At 45.0% G+C, this 11810-nt stretch overlaps 1 pseudogene; it reads right to left on the bottom strand.

The window, feature by feature from the left end:
* Positions 1–6241: 6241 nt before the first annotated feature.
* Positions 6242–7279, bottom strand: LOC137750315 (serine/threonine-protein kinase pim-1 pseudogene; annotated as a pseudogene).
* Between the last annotated feature and the right edge of the window lie 4531 nt (positions 7280–11810).

Below are 11810 nucleotides of genomic sequence, written 5' to 3'. Positions count from 1 at the left end.
CAAATTTCAAAATACAACTTGTGCTTGAAAACTAAAAAATTCCCCAAAGCTTCCAAGATTGGCCCTATTCTCATACTTGCCAAAACTCACCCATGGAAAGAAAAGAACCCAAGGTTATGGATCTTGACAAAGAAACTTAGTGCTGATGATTTTCATTCTCAAAGAACTTTAAATGTTGACTCAGATGAGTGGAATTAAACATTACTAGAGGAGGCCATACTGATTAAAATTCTAAATATCTGACCTATCTCTGATTATCCAGTTTTAGCAGGCTGGAGGGTTAGCCCTGTCAATCAAGATAGCATTGCCTATCAGCAATAATGTTTTTTAAACACATGCTTTAATGAAAATCCATAGAATGCATGTTCTACATAAGATCAAAACCAAACAGCAATACATTTGTTTTCCAAGGGAGACAAATGAAGTTAATAGTTGCCAGCCTGATACTGCATTCCCTATGTATTCATGAAATCTTCATTCTGCTAATGTAAAATGCAAATACGGCAGAAGCAGAAAGAAATTTGTGCCATAAAAATGATTCTTTTCAGTGCAGCTAAAGCCTGGAAATCAATTAACATTGTAGGCTCCTGTTTTTGTAGTTAAGACCAGAGGCTGGCAAACTAAGGCCCATGGGCCAAATCCAGCCTCCACCTGCTTTAGTAAATAAAGCTTTATTGGAAAGCCACCAAGTCCATTCCTTTATGTACCGCCTATGGCTACTTTGACGTTACAAAGTTGAATAGCTGTGTCAAAGACAGTCTGCTCCGTAAAGCCTAAAATATTTACAATCTGGCCCTTTATAGTAAAGAGCTGTGTGACCTTGGGTCCATTACTTAAGACCTCAGTCTTTCCACCTCTTCAATGGGGATATTAAGAACCATAACAGCTAAGTTCACTGAATGTTTACAATGCGTCTAACACTATTCTAAGTATTAATTCATTTAAGCCCACAACAACCCTACGAAGAACATACTACGACTGTCCCCATTTTATAGGTGAGGAACTAGAGCCACAGAGAGGTGAGGTCACTTGCCTAAGGTCTCACAGCCAGGAAGTAGTAAAGCTCCTACCTCACATGGTAATTATGAGTGTAAATGAGGTCAGGCAGGCAAGTAGGGCTTTTATCCTGGTGCCTGGAATATAGCAACCTGCCAAAGAATGATAACTGACATTATTATTAATTTTGAACATGAGCCATCAGAAATGAACAAATTAGTTGGTAACTGAGCTGAGCCTTCTCATCTTGACTTCCTGGAGCATTTACCTAACTGACATCTTCAGGAGGGGATGTTACGTTGTCAAAATGGTGTTTGTTGTTCTGGGGAAGGTGATAGATTACGCAGGGTTTGCTTGCCTTGGTCTCTGGATTGTCAGTTTTTCAAACAGGATTCTGATGCGCTAAGAGCTCCCAGAAGGTATGGCAACTAATGATGCCATTAAAAAGAAGAGGAAGGGGCTTCCCTGGTGGCGCAGTGGTTAAGAATCCGCCTGCCAATGCAGGGGACACGGGTTCAAGCCCTGGTCCGGGAAGATCCCACATGCCGCGGAGCAACTAAGCCCGTGCACTACAGAGCTACGGCTCTGCGCTCTACAGCCCGCAAGCCACAACTACTGAGCCCACGTGCCATAACTACTGAAGTCCATGCACCTAGAGCCGGTGCTCCACACAAGAGAAGCCACCACAATGAGAAGCCCGCGCAGCACAACGAAGAGTAGCCCCTCTGCTCGCTGCAACTAGAGAAAGCCCGCGCACATCAACGAAGACCCAACGCAACCAAAAATAAATAAATAAAATAAATTTATAAAAAGAAGAGGAAGGAGGAGAAGGGGGAGTGGGAGGGGGTGGAAGAAGAAGAGATGAAGACGAAGAAGAAATTTCATGAGACCCAGAAGCTCCATGTAGACAGTTCACAATTGCAGTGTGCCAGCCAATCATGGTCCTCAGTTGGTTCACATTCAAACCACAAAATGAATAAGATGAATTAAAATTTATTCATGCATAAAATGAATTAAATTGGCTTTTGGAAACTATTTACTGTCTTTATAACTTAAAAAACTACACAAGTCACATATCCATTGTAGAAAATGCAGATAAACAATAGGAAATAGAAAACAATCACCCATAATCCCATCATCTTGAAAGAATCACATTTAACGTGCTGATAGAATGGTCCCTCCTTATCTGCAAGGGGATACATTCTAGTATGTGATACAGCGGATAGTACTGAATCCTATACAGATGATGTTTTTTCTATGCTAACGGGAGGGTATCTATACAATGTAAATATGCTAGACAAAGAGATGATTCACCTCCTGCATGGGAGAAGACAGTGCAAGGTTTCATCATCATACCAGAAAGGCACACAATTTAAAACTTCTGAATTGTTTATTTCTGGAATTTTCCATTTAGTATTTTTGGATCACAGTTTACTGTGGGTAACTGAAACCTTGGAAAGTGAAACCAAGGACAAGGGGGGACTACTGTTTTCTAGCTTAGTTTGTTTCCCCCCCCAAATTTATTTATTTATTTATTTATTTATTTATTTATTTATTTATTTATTTAATTTTAATTTTTGGTCGCACCGTGCAGCATGTGGGATCTTAGTTCCCTGACCAGGGATGGAAGCTGTGTCCCCTGCATTGGGAGTGTAGAGTCTTTTTTTTTTTTTTTTTTTTTTTTGTACCAGTAATTGCAGATTCTTTGGAATTTTCTTTTTCTTTAAAAAAATTTTATTTTCATTTAATTTAATTTTTTTTTATACAGCAGGTTCTTATCAGTTATCTATTTTATACATATTAGTGTATACATGTCAATCCCAATCTCCCAATTCATCCCACCACCCTCCCCCACCCGTCACTTCCCCTCCTGGTGTCCATACATTTGTTCTCTACATCTGTGTCCTATTTCTGCCCTGCAAACCAGTTCATCTGTACCATTTTTCTAGATTCCACATATATGCGTTAATATACAATATTTGTTTTTCTCTTTCTGACTTACTTCACTCTGTATGACAGTCTCTAGATGCATCTACGTCTCTACAAATGACCCAATTTCGTTCCTTTTTATAGCTGAGTAATATCCCACTGTATATATGTACCACATCTTCTTTATCCATTCATCTGTCAATGGGCATTTAGGTTGCTTCCATGACCTGGCTATTGTAAATAGTGCTGCAGTGAACATTGGGGTGCATGTGTCTTTTCTCTGGGTATATGCCCAGTAGTGGGATTGCTGGGTCATATGGTAATTCTATTTTTAGTTTTTTAAGGAACCTCCATACTGTTCTCCAGGGAGTGTAGAGTCTTAACCACCACCGGACCACCAGGGAAGTCCCTCCTTTTAATATAGGTTTTTGGTTTTTTTTTTTCCCCACCCTTGCTGCTGCAGAAATTGTTGCAATAAGTCACAATGTAAAACATTTAAATAAATGGTGGTAACAGTGGTTATCTGGGGAGTGGGCTGAGAGAAGTTCTCCACTCTCTACATTGTATATTTCTGTACTCTTTTATCTTTTATTCCACCAAGCTGAATCTCTTTTTTAAGGTGAGGAAAAACCCAATACGGATCAGTTTCTAAGTTAAAAAATGTAATGGTTACAGAGAATTCAGAGCAAGCATTAAAAGCACCCATATCAATTCCAAATATCTCTCTTTAGAAGGCAGAATAGCTGGCATAGACGTATATACACTCCTTGGATATCTGGAAAGATCCATCATTAACTGAGTTTTCCCCATGGGATGGAGTGGTTAGTCAGTGTCCGCACAATTTCAAAACAACCTGTCAATGTGGTGGGGACAAAAAAATCCCAGTACTAAACACCTAGTCAATTCAGGCAAAAATTATCAGTCAACCATTTGTAGTGTAACCCAGACAAATGGTTGACTAAGTAAATCTACTCTTTAATTAGTTACACTTATATTGCATAGACACTGTGTCAGGCAAGACTTTTGGTAGCAAAACAAAAGACTGTGAAGATTTTTAAGGAGATATTTCCATTTAATCCTCTTGGGATCCCACCCAGGGGTGAAAAAATACTGTTGTCTATTTATCTTAGTCCATGATTACTGGAAGAAAAAAGAAATTAACTATCTAGAGGTGTAGGAATCTCTCTGGGGGAAAATAAGAAGCTGAAGCCTTTTCAACAAAATATTCAGGCACAACCAAACTGGCTCCTTGTAACAAATCATGCAAATATACCGCACTTAAAAAAACCCAAAACTGAAAGGAGAACCTACTACAATGCGAGGAGGGTGTATTTCTTGGTAGTGGGATTATGAGCAATCTTTGTTTTCTTTTTGCTTCTTGGTCAGTTCTGATTTTCCTACAATGATCATGTAGGGTATAACTACTTGTGTAAGAAAAAAACAAAGAAAATAAGAATGATGCACAAAATGAAGGCTGAGGGGGTAGACCCACCAGGGTGTTAAAAACAAGATGGGGTACAGATCTCCACCTGGTGTAGAAAGGTTAGTGTCCTTCCTTATCTTTAACACCTTCCTTAACACTTCTTTTTCTTTTTTTAAATATTTATTTATTTATTTGGTTGTTCCGGGTCTTTTTTTTTTTTTTTAAGACAAAAGGTATTTTATTCAAAAAACACCAAGTATAAAAAGAAAAAAAAAAAAAGATCTCTTTTATTCCCCTGTACAATATTTCACTCAGATAAAACCAGCAGGCTACATGCTGCTCAAAACACAGCCCCAGAGAGGATCTGGAAGGCACACCATCCAGAACTGCTTTTCATATATTTATCCTATGTACACAAGTCAGCAGTGCCCCTCCTCCATCACCCACGGACCCCAAACCCCCTTGGGTAAGCAGATGAGGGGGCCCGCGGCAGTCAGGGAGCTGCAGCAACTGTCCCACCTGAGTCCCGTCACCCTATGAACGAACAGAGCAAGCGCTGCAGCCTTCCCCAAAAGGTCCCCAAGTCAGAGGAGGAAAGGAGAAAAGAAAACTATGGCGGTAGCTCTGGAAGCTTGGAGCAGGAAGGGAACCAAATAAATAAATAAATAAATAACACTGACCTCCAGGTTAGAATGCACATCTTTCCAAGAAAACAAAAAACAAAAAACCCAAAACAAAACAAAACAAAACAAAAAACAGGTAAAATAATTTAAAGGCAAAATTAAAAAAGAATTAGATCAGCTACAATCCTTTCACACACTACCATGCCAACTGTACGCACATTTACAGTTTTTCTGTTGATTTGCATTGTTTGTGCATTTTTGTGTGTGTGTGTGAGCTCTTGGCTTAGAAACAGCTACGTAAAAACCAAAAAGGAAGACCAGTTCACTGGGGAGTTTCACTAAAGGAGGTGGAAAAGGGCAGATGGCTCAGCATTTGGCCCTGTGGCCTCTTCCATGGCAACTTCCATATGAAGGATGGGGGGACGGGGTGGGGGGGAAAGAGACGGAACCAAACCCAGGCAGATTTTTGGAGAAACAGCACGTAAAAGAGGCAAGTTCAAATATTTCTCCCAGCACAGCCGGAGTCCCTACAGAAGACACTCAGAAGAGTTGGAAGAGGTGACAGGGACTTAAAATGGTGCTGGTCCTATCTCACCCCAACCCAATTTCCCCCTACCCGACCCATTACGGCATTCAGCAGAACTCTTTTTTTAAAATTTATTAATTAATTTATTTATTTATTTTTGGCTGCGTTGGGTCTTCGTTGCTGCACGCGGGCTTTCTCTAGTTGTGGTGACTGGGGGCTACTCTTCGTTGCGGTGCGCGGGCTTCTCATTGCCGTGGCTCCTCTTGTTGCGGAGCACGGGCTCTAGGCTCGCGGGCTTCAGTAGTTGTGGCTCGCGGGCTAAGGAGTTGTGGCTCGCGGGCTCTAGAGCGCAGGCTCAGTAGTTGTGGTGCACGGGCTCAGTTGCTCTGCGGCATGTGGGATCTTGCCGGACCAGGGCTCGAACCCGTGTCCCCTGCATTGGCAGGCGGATTCTTAACCACTGCGCCACCAGGGAAGCCCTCAGCAGAACTCCTGAGGAAGGGAAGAGTTCCATGGCTGGATTCTGACCCACTCCCACCCCACCCCGCCACCCCTGGGATTTTGCAAAGTCCAGCAGTGCTGGACACCGATGAGAAGGAGAGCGTCTATGGGAGGAGTTGAGGCCTAGGACGGCTGGAGTGGAGTCTCTTCCTCTCTTTGGGAGGTGGCCTCCAGGGCCTGGGGTCTGGAATGAATTGTAAATGTTGTTCCTGTATCAAGCACTGTCCTGCTTGGAGAGAAGTGTCACTGGTACTTGGGAAGCTGGAAACAGACACTACCCCTCCCTTGAGCATCTGACAGAGAGGGGAGCACCTGCCCGAGAAGCTGTCTGCTGGGCCCTGGCAACAGGCTGTGGCGATGGATCTCAGCAGTTTCCTGGGGCAGGAGGACATCTTGCATCCATGGATGGTTCTGGATTTCTTTGAACGATGGCCGATCTGATGGTCTCAGGGCCAAGCACGATCTAATGAGATGTTGACACTCTGAAGAGACCCTCTGCCTGAAGAAAACTTGGCCCCTGATGATCTCCTCACCGTGCTCAAAGGGAATATCTCCGCAGACCATATCGTACAGCAGGATCCCCAGAAACCAGACGGCTGCTGACTCGCCACGGTAGCGATGGTAGCGGATCCACTCTGGAGGACTATACACTCGGGTCCCATCAAAGTCCGTGTAGACGGTGTCCTTGAGCAGCGCCCCTGACCTGAAGTCGATGAGTTTGAGCTCGCCGCGATTGAGGTCGATAAGGATGTTCTCATCCTTGCTGTCGCGGTGAAGCACCCCGCAGCTGTGGCAGTGCCGCGTGGCCTCCAGCACCTGCCAGAAGAAGCTGCGGGCCAGCTCTGCCTGCAGGGCCCCCCTTTCCGTGATAAAGTCGAAGAGTTCTTGCGCTGGCTCGGGCCTCTCCAGGATCAGGACGAAACTGCTGGGCCTCTCGAACCAGTCCAGGAGCCTAATGACGCTGGGGAAGCCCGAGCTCACCTTCTTCAGCAGAACCACTTCCATGGGCACTCGGGTGCCATTAGGCAGCTCTCCCCAGTCTGAAATACGGTCCTTCTCCACATGCTTGATGGCCACTGGGAAGTGGTCGGCGACACGGATGCCGGAGTAGACCGAGCCGAAGCCGCCGCTGCCCAGGAGCGGGCCCACCTGGTACTGTGACTCCAGGGGATCCTTCTCCTTGCCGGGCGCCATCCTGGTGGTGTGCCGGTCGTTGCAGGGTGCAGCACGCAGGTGGGCAAGAGAGTTGGTTTTGGACAAGAGCATCCCAACCTCCAGGATGTCGGTGTAGGGACGGAGTCTGGAGGAGCTGCAGCAGGAGCTGGGGCTGGGGTCGTGCCGGTGGCTGTGCCTACGGCTGGGGCTGAGGCTGCAGGTTGTGCTGGGTCTTAGTTGTGGCAGGTGGGCTCCTTAGTTGTGGCACGTGAATTCCTAGTTGTGGCCTGCATGTGGGATCCAGCTCCCTGACCAGGGATTGAACCCAGGCCCCCTGCATTGGGAGCGTGGAGTCTTATCCACTGTGCCACTAGGGGAGTCCCCTTAATATTTTTCTTTGTGTAAAAAGAAAAGGCTCAGGATCAGAGGCTGGATCATTCTTTGAGTGAATGTCATGAAGATCATCAATCATCAGATCAATACATGCCGGTCATTGGTGTCTGGAATTCTCTTTGTGCACTTACATGAGCACCACTTGCTATTTTAAAATGTTAATTCAGTGAACCAAAATCATACTATCTATCTATCCATGCAACCATGCATTAGAGACATGGTATAATGCAGAGGAGAGAAGCATGGACTCTAGAGCCAGACTGCTTCAGTTTGAAATCTGGCTCTACCATTATTAGCTCTGTGACCTGGAGGGAGTGATTACATGTCTTGGATCTACCCTCTGGACTCAGGGATCTATTCTCTGAGTCATTCTTCTTTTCCCAAGAGATGCAGATCCTGTTTGCAGCTGAGTAGTTTTGCAGCCTGCTTCCTGCCTGCAGAAGTTTGAGGGTTCAAAGGCCTCTTTTCCTTTTGTACTGTCTCTGCTCATTTCAGTCCAGAGCTGGTTGTGTTTATGCCAATACATTTCTTTTAAAAATGTTGTGGGTCTCCTATGAATTCAGGAGTGGCTTAGCTGGGTGAAGTTGCAGACAAATTGTTGGCCAGGGTTGGGGTCCAATGAAGGCTTGACTGGGGCTGACAAACCTATTTCCAAGATGGCGCACTCATATGACTGGCAAGTGGGTTCTGGGTATTGGCGGGAGGCCTCAGTTCCTTGTCATGTGGGCATCTCCATAGAGTTCTCATGTGTCCTCACAGCATGGCAGCTGGCTTCCCCCAGACCAGGTGATCCAAGAGAGAGCAACGCAGAAGCTACAATGTCTCCTATGACCTTACCTGGGAATGTACACATTGTCATTTCCTCAATCTTCTATTGGTGACACAGACATAGATGAGGAGGTAAGGACCACCAGAGGCCATCTGGAGGTTGGTTACTAACAGGACTTTTTCAGAGCAAGTCTGAGACAAGTTTTTTTAAATTTAAATTTAAATTTTTTTGTAGCTGAGCCACGGGGCATGTGGGATGTTAGTTCCACGACCAGGGATGGAACCTGCACCCCCTGCAGTGGAAGCGTGGAGTCTTGACCACTGGACCACCAGGGAAGTCCTGAGACAAGTTTTTTTTAAATGCCATTTGAGGCCTTGGGGTTTTCTTTAGGTTTGATCTCTGATTGATCTAACCAGCATTTATTTGGTCCCAACCGTGGGCCAGGCACCATGTGAGATGCTGAAGATATAAATACAAGTAAAAATCCACTGTACGTGTTTCAAGTAGGTGAGGTCAATGTGGAACCATATGCATCTAAGAGAATATGACTGTATAATGTAGTAAATGCCATGATCAAGCTGTGCAGATGTGCTGTCAGAGTCAAGACAAAGGGCCGGTAGCCAGGCCTGGGGTGGGCAGGGTGGGAGTGCCGGTTTTAGCGGGGTCAAGAATGCTTTCCTGGAGAAAATAATCAGCACTGTCATCTGTTGGCATTTATTATGAGCCAGGCCTTAGCTGAGCACTTTAAAGGCCTCATCTCAAGTAATCCTCTTAATAACCCACATGAGATGCCTACTGTTATTATTGAATTTATTTGCTTGTTTATACCTGTCACCTCCTCTCACACCTATTCCAGCTAGAACACATGCTTTAGCTGGACTGTGGTTTTTGTCACATTCTAAATTTCCAGCATCTAGAAGAGTTCCTAGCACATAGTTAGCTCTTATAATTTTTAGTTGAATCACTGACTACCCATTTTACAGATGAAAAAACAAAGGCTTAGAGAGAAGTGACTTCCCCAAGATCACACAACCAGGAAGTGGCTGAGGCAGAATTCCAATCCATGCTCCTATCCATGGTAATAAACTCCCCCCAAATACAGCCTGTGCCCTCAAGGAGTAGACAGCTTGGTGGGGAAGCCGGACAGAGAGGTACTAAGGCAGGTAACTGGGTTGCAGTGTGAATGCTATAAACAAGTGTTTTCCAGTTGCTTTAGGAGTGAAGAGGATGGGGCTGGAAACTGGTGGGCAGGTGAGGGTTATCTGGTACAGGCTGTGTGTGGGCAGCAGATGTGGGCTGTGGGTTTCGGTCATGGTCCTTCCGCTGGTGACGCTGAGCCTGTAAACCCCACCACGATGCTTCGATTTTATTCTCTGAGAGCCAGATAGGATTCAGAAATTCCAGGTTCAAGTCTGCCTTGAAGCCGAGTAGGATGGATCACTAACCTGCACAGGGACACAGTCTGTCTCGGCTTCTCTGCTTTTCCTCCAGCGCTCTCTTCTCTCCCCACCCTGTTCTGAGGACCCACCACCTGGGCAGGTGGCTCCCGCCCGTTGTCCCTCCTGTTTGATTCAGCCACGACCACAATAACTGCCAACGCAGAACTGAACGACGGTTGAGACTCAGAAGCATGAGATGAAGAATGAAAGGCACCAGAGACCCTGGGCTCACCCTGCTAACTCACAGGGCAGCGGCGAGAGGAAGACGTTATCATTAGCGATCTTTGCTTCAGCAATAGTTGCTTCTGTGAAGTGCTAGAGTTGAGTCAGGGCAAAAATAGGACCTTCTTTCGTGGTGTGGGCACATCCCAAGGCACCTGGGTTTTGGACTCTCCCAATCACTGGCTGTCTGTCTGGGAGGCAGGAATGGACCTTTTGTTCTTTCAAAGTTAAAGTTTGAGAAATGTGATCAACCGGCTCTCATTAAATCCCTTAAAGTCTGATCTCAACAACAGCTTTAATTTAGGGTTTACTTTATCAGGGTCTGAGCAGTACTAACTGGTATCTGGTAGGGATGTCTTATGGGCCGAAAGAAAATGCTCTGTTTCTTTAAATATCTGAGTTCCCTCCTGAATGGTGAAGTCAAACATGCTCACTGTATGATTTCAGAAACACAAACGCGCATAACACAAAGGAAGTCAGCCTTTATCCCACCACCCGGACATGATCGATAACACCTTTGGTCCCTCCTCCCTCTCCTCCTCATTTTTTTCAATGCACATGCGTGTTAACTCTGCAGGGTGTAGTGGTTAAAGCATAGCTTTAGGCCAAGCATTCTCAGCCTTTTCTGGGTTCTGGACTCCTCTGAAAGTCTGGTGAAGCCCCTGGACCCCTTCCCAACGTCACGCTTTTTTTTTTTTTTTTTTTTTTAATTTTATTTATTTACTTATTTTTGGCTGCATTGGGTCTTCATTGCTGCGCGAGGGCTTTTCTCTAGTTGCGGCAAGCGGGGGCTACACTTCGTTGCAGTGCATGGGCTTCTCATTGCGGTGGCTTCTCTTGTTGCAGAGCACAGGCCCTAGGCGCATGGGCTTCAGTAGTTGTGGCACGCAGGCTCAGTAGTTGTGGCTCACGGGCTCTAGAGCACAGGCTCAGTAGTTGTGGCACACGGGCTTAGTTGCTCCGCGGCATGTGGGATCTTCCTGGACCAGGGCTCGAACCCGTGTCCCCTGCATTGGCAGGCGGATTCTTAACCACTGCGCCACCAGGGAAGCCCGTCATGCTTTTTAAATGCATAAATACTGATAAAAACACAAGGGAAAACAATTATACTGAAATACAACTATCGAAATATTTTTAAAAACTTTGTGACATAGTAACATATGTGCTTCTTTATTAGTTCATTTACTGACAATATCTAGTGGTGATTCTAAGAACTCCTGTAACTTCAAAGTAGTGATGAGAATAACTGCTATCTTGAGATGCCTGCTGCCCCTGCAATAAGCAATATCTGTGATTCCTATTGGCAGCACTCATGGGTATTGTTCATGCTGCTGTGGCTTGCTGTCTACATTCATAATCGAAGGAATGCTAAAGGAGGAATCCTTAAGGCACAGGTTAAGAACTGCTCTGGTCTAGGCTTCCTGCATTTGGATCCCAGCTCTGCCATTTACCAGCTGTGTGGCCCTGGGCAAGTTGCTCGCCTTCTCTGGGCTTCAGTTTCCCTATCTGTAAAATGGGCACAGTAACAGTATCTGTCTCATAAGCTTATCGTGCACACTGAAGGAGACACCCTATGTAATATACTTAGAAGAGCGTTACTTAAAGGCAAAAAGCTCAGAAAATTGAACTTTTAAAAACTCATTTGGTAGCTAAAGCTCACCTGATATTAACTCATTTGGTGGCAAAACTTGACCTGAATTGATGTAAGACTATTTGTGTGAATATTCATATACTTTTTTTTTTGCTACAATATCAATGTGTTTCATGACAACGAGCTGTTCCAGATCCCCTACAAATAGATCCAGCATGCACTATATTACATTTCTAAATGGAA

The sequence above is a fragment of the Eschrichtius robustus genome, chromosome 16 (assembly GCF_028021215.1).
Source record: "Eschrichtius robustus isolate mEscRob2 chromosome 16, mEscRob2.pri, whole genome shotgun sequence".
In the NCBI taxonomy this organism is placed as follows: Eukaryota; Metazoa; Chordata; class Mammalia; order Artiodactyla; family Eschrichtiidae; genus Eschrichtius; species Eschrichtius robustus.
This window is presented reverse-complemented; position numbering and strand designations above follow the sequence as displayed.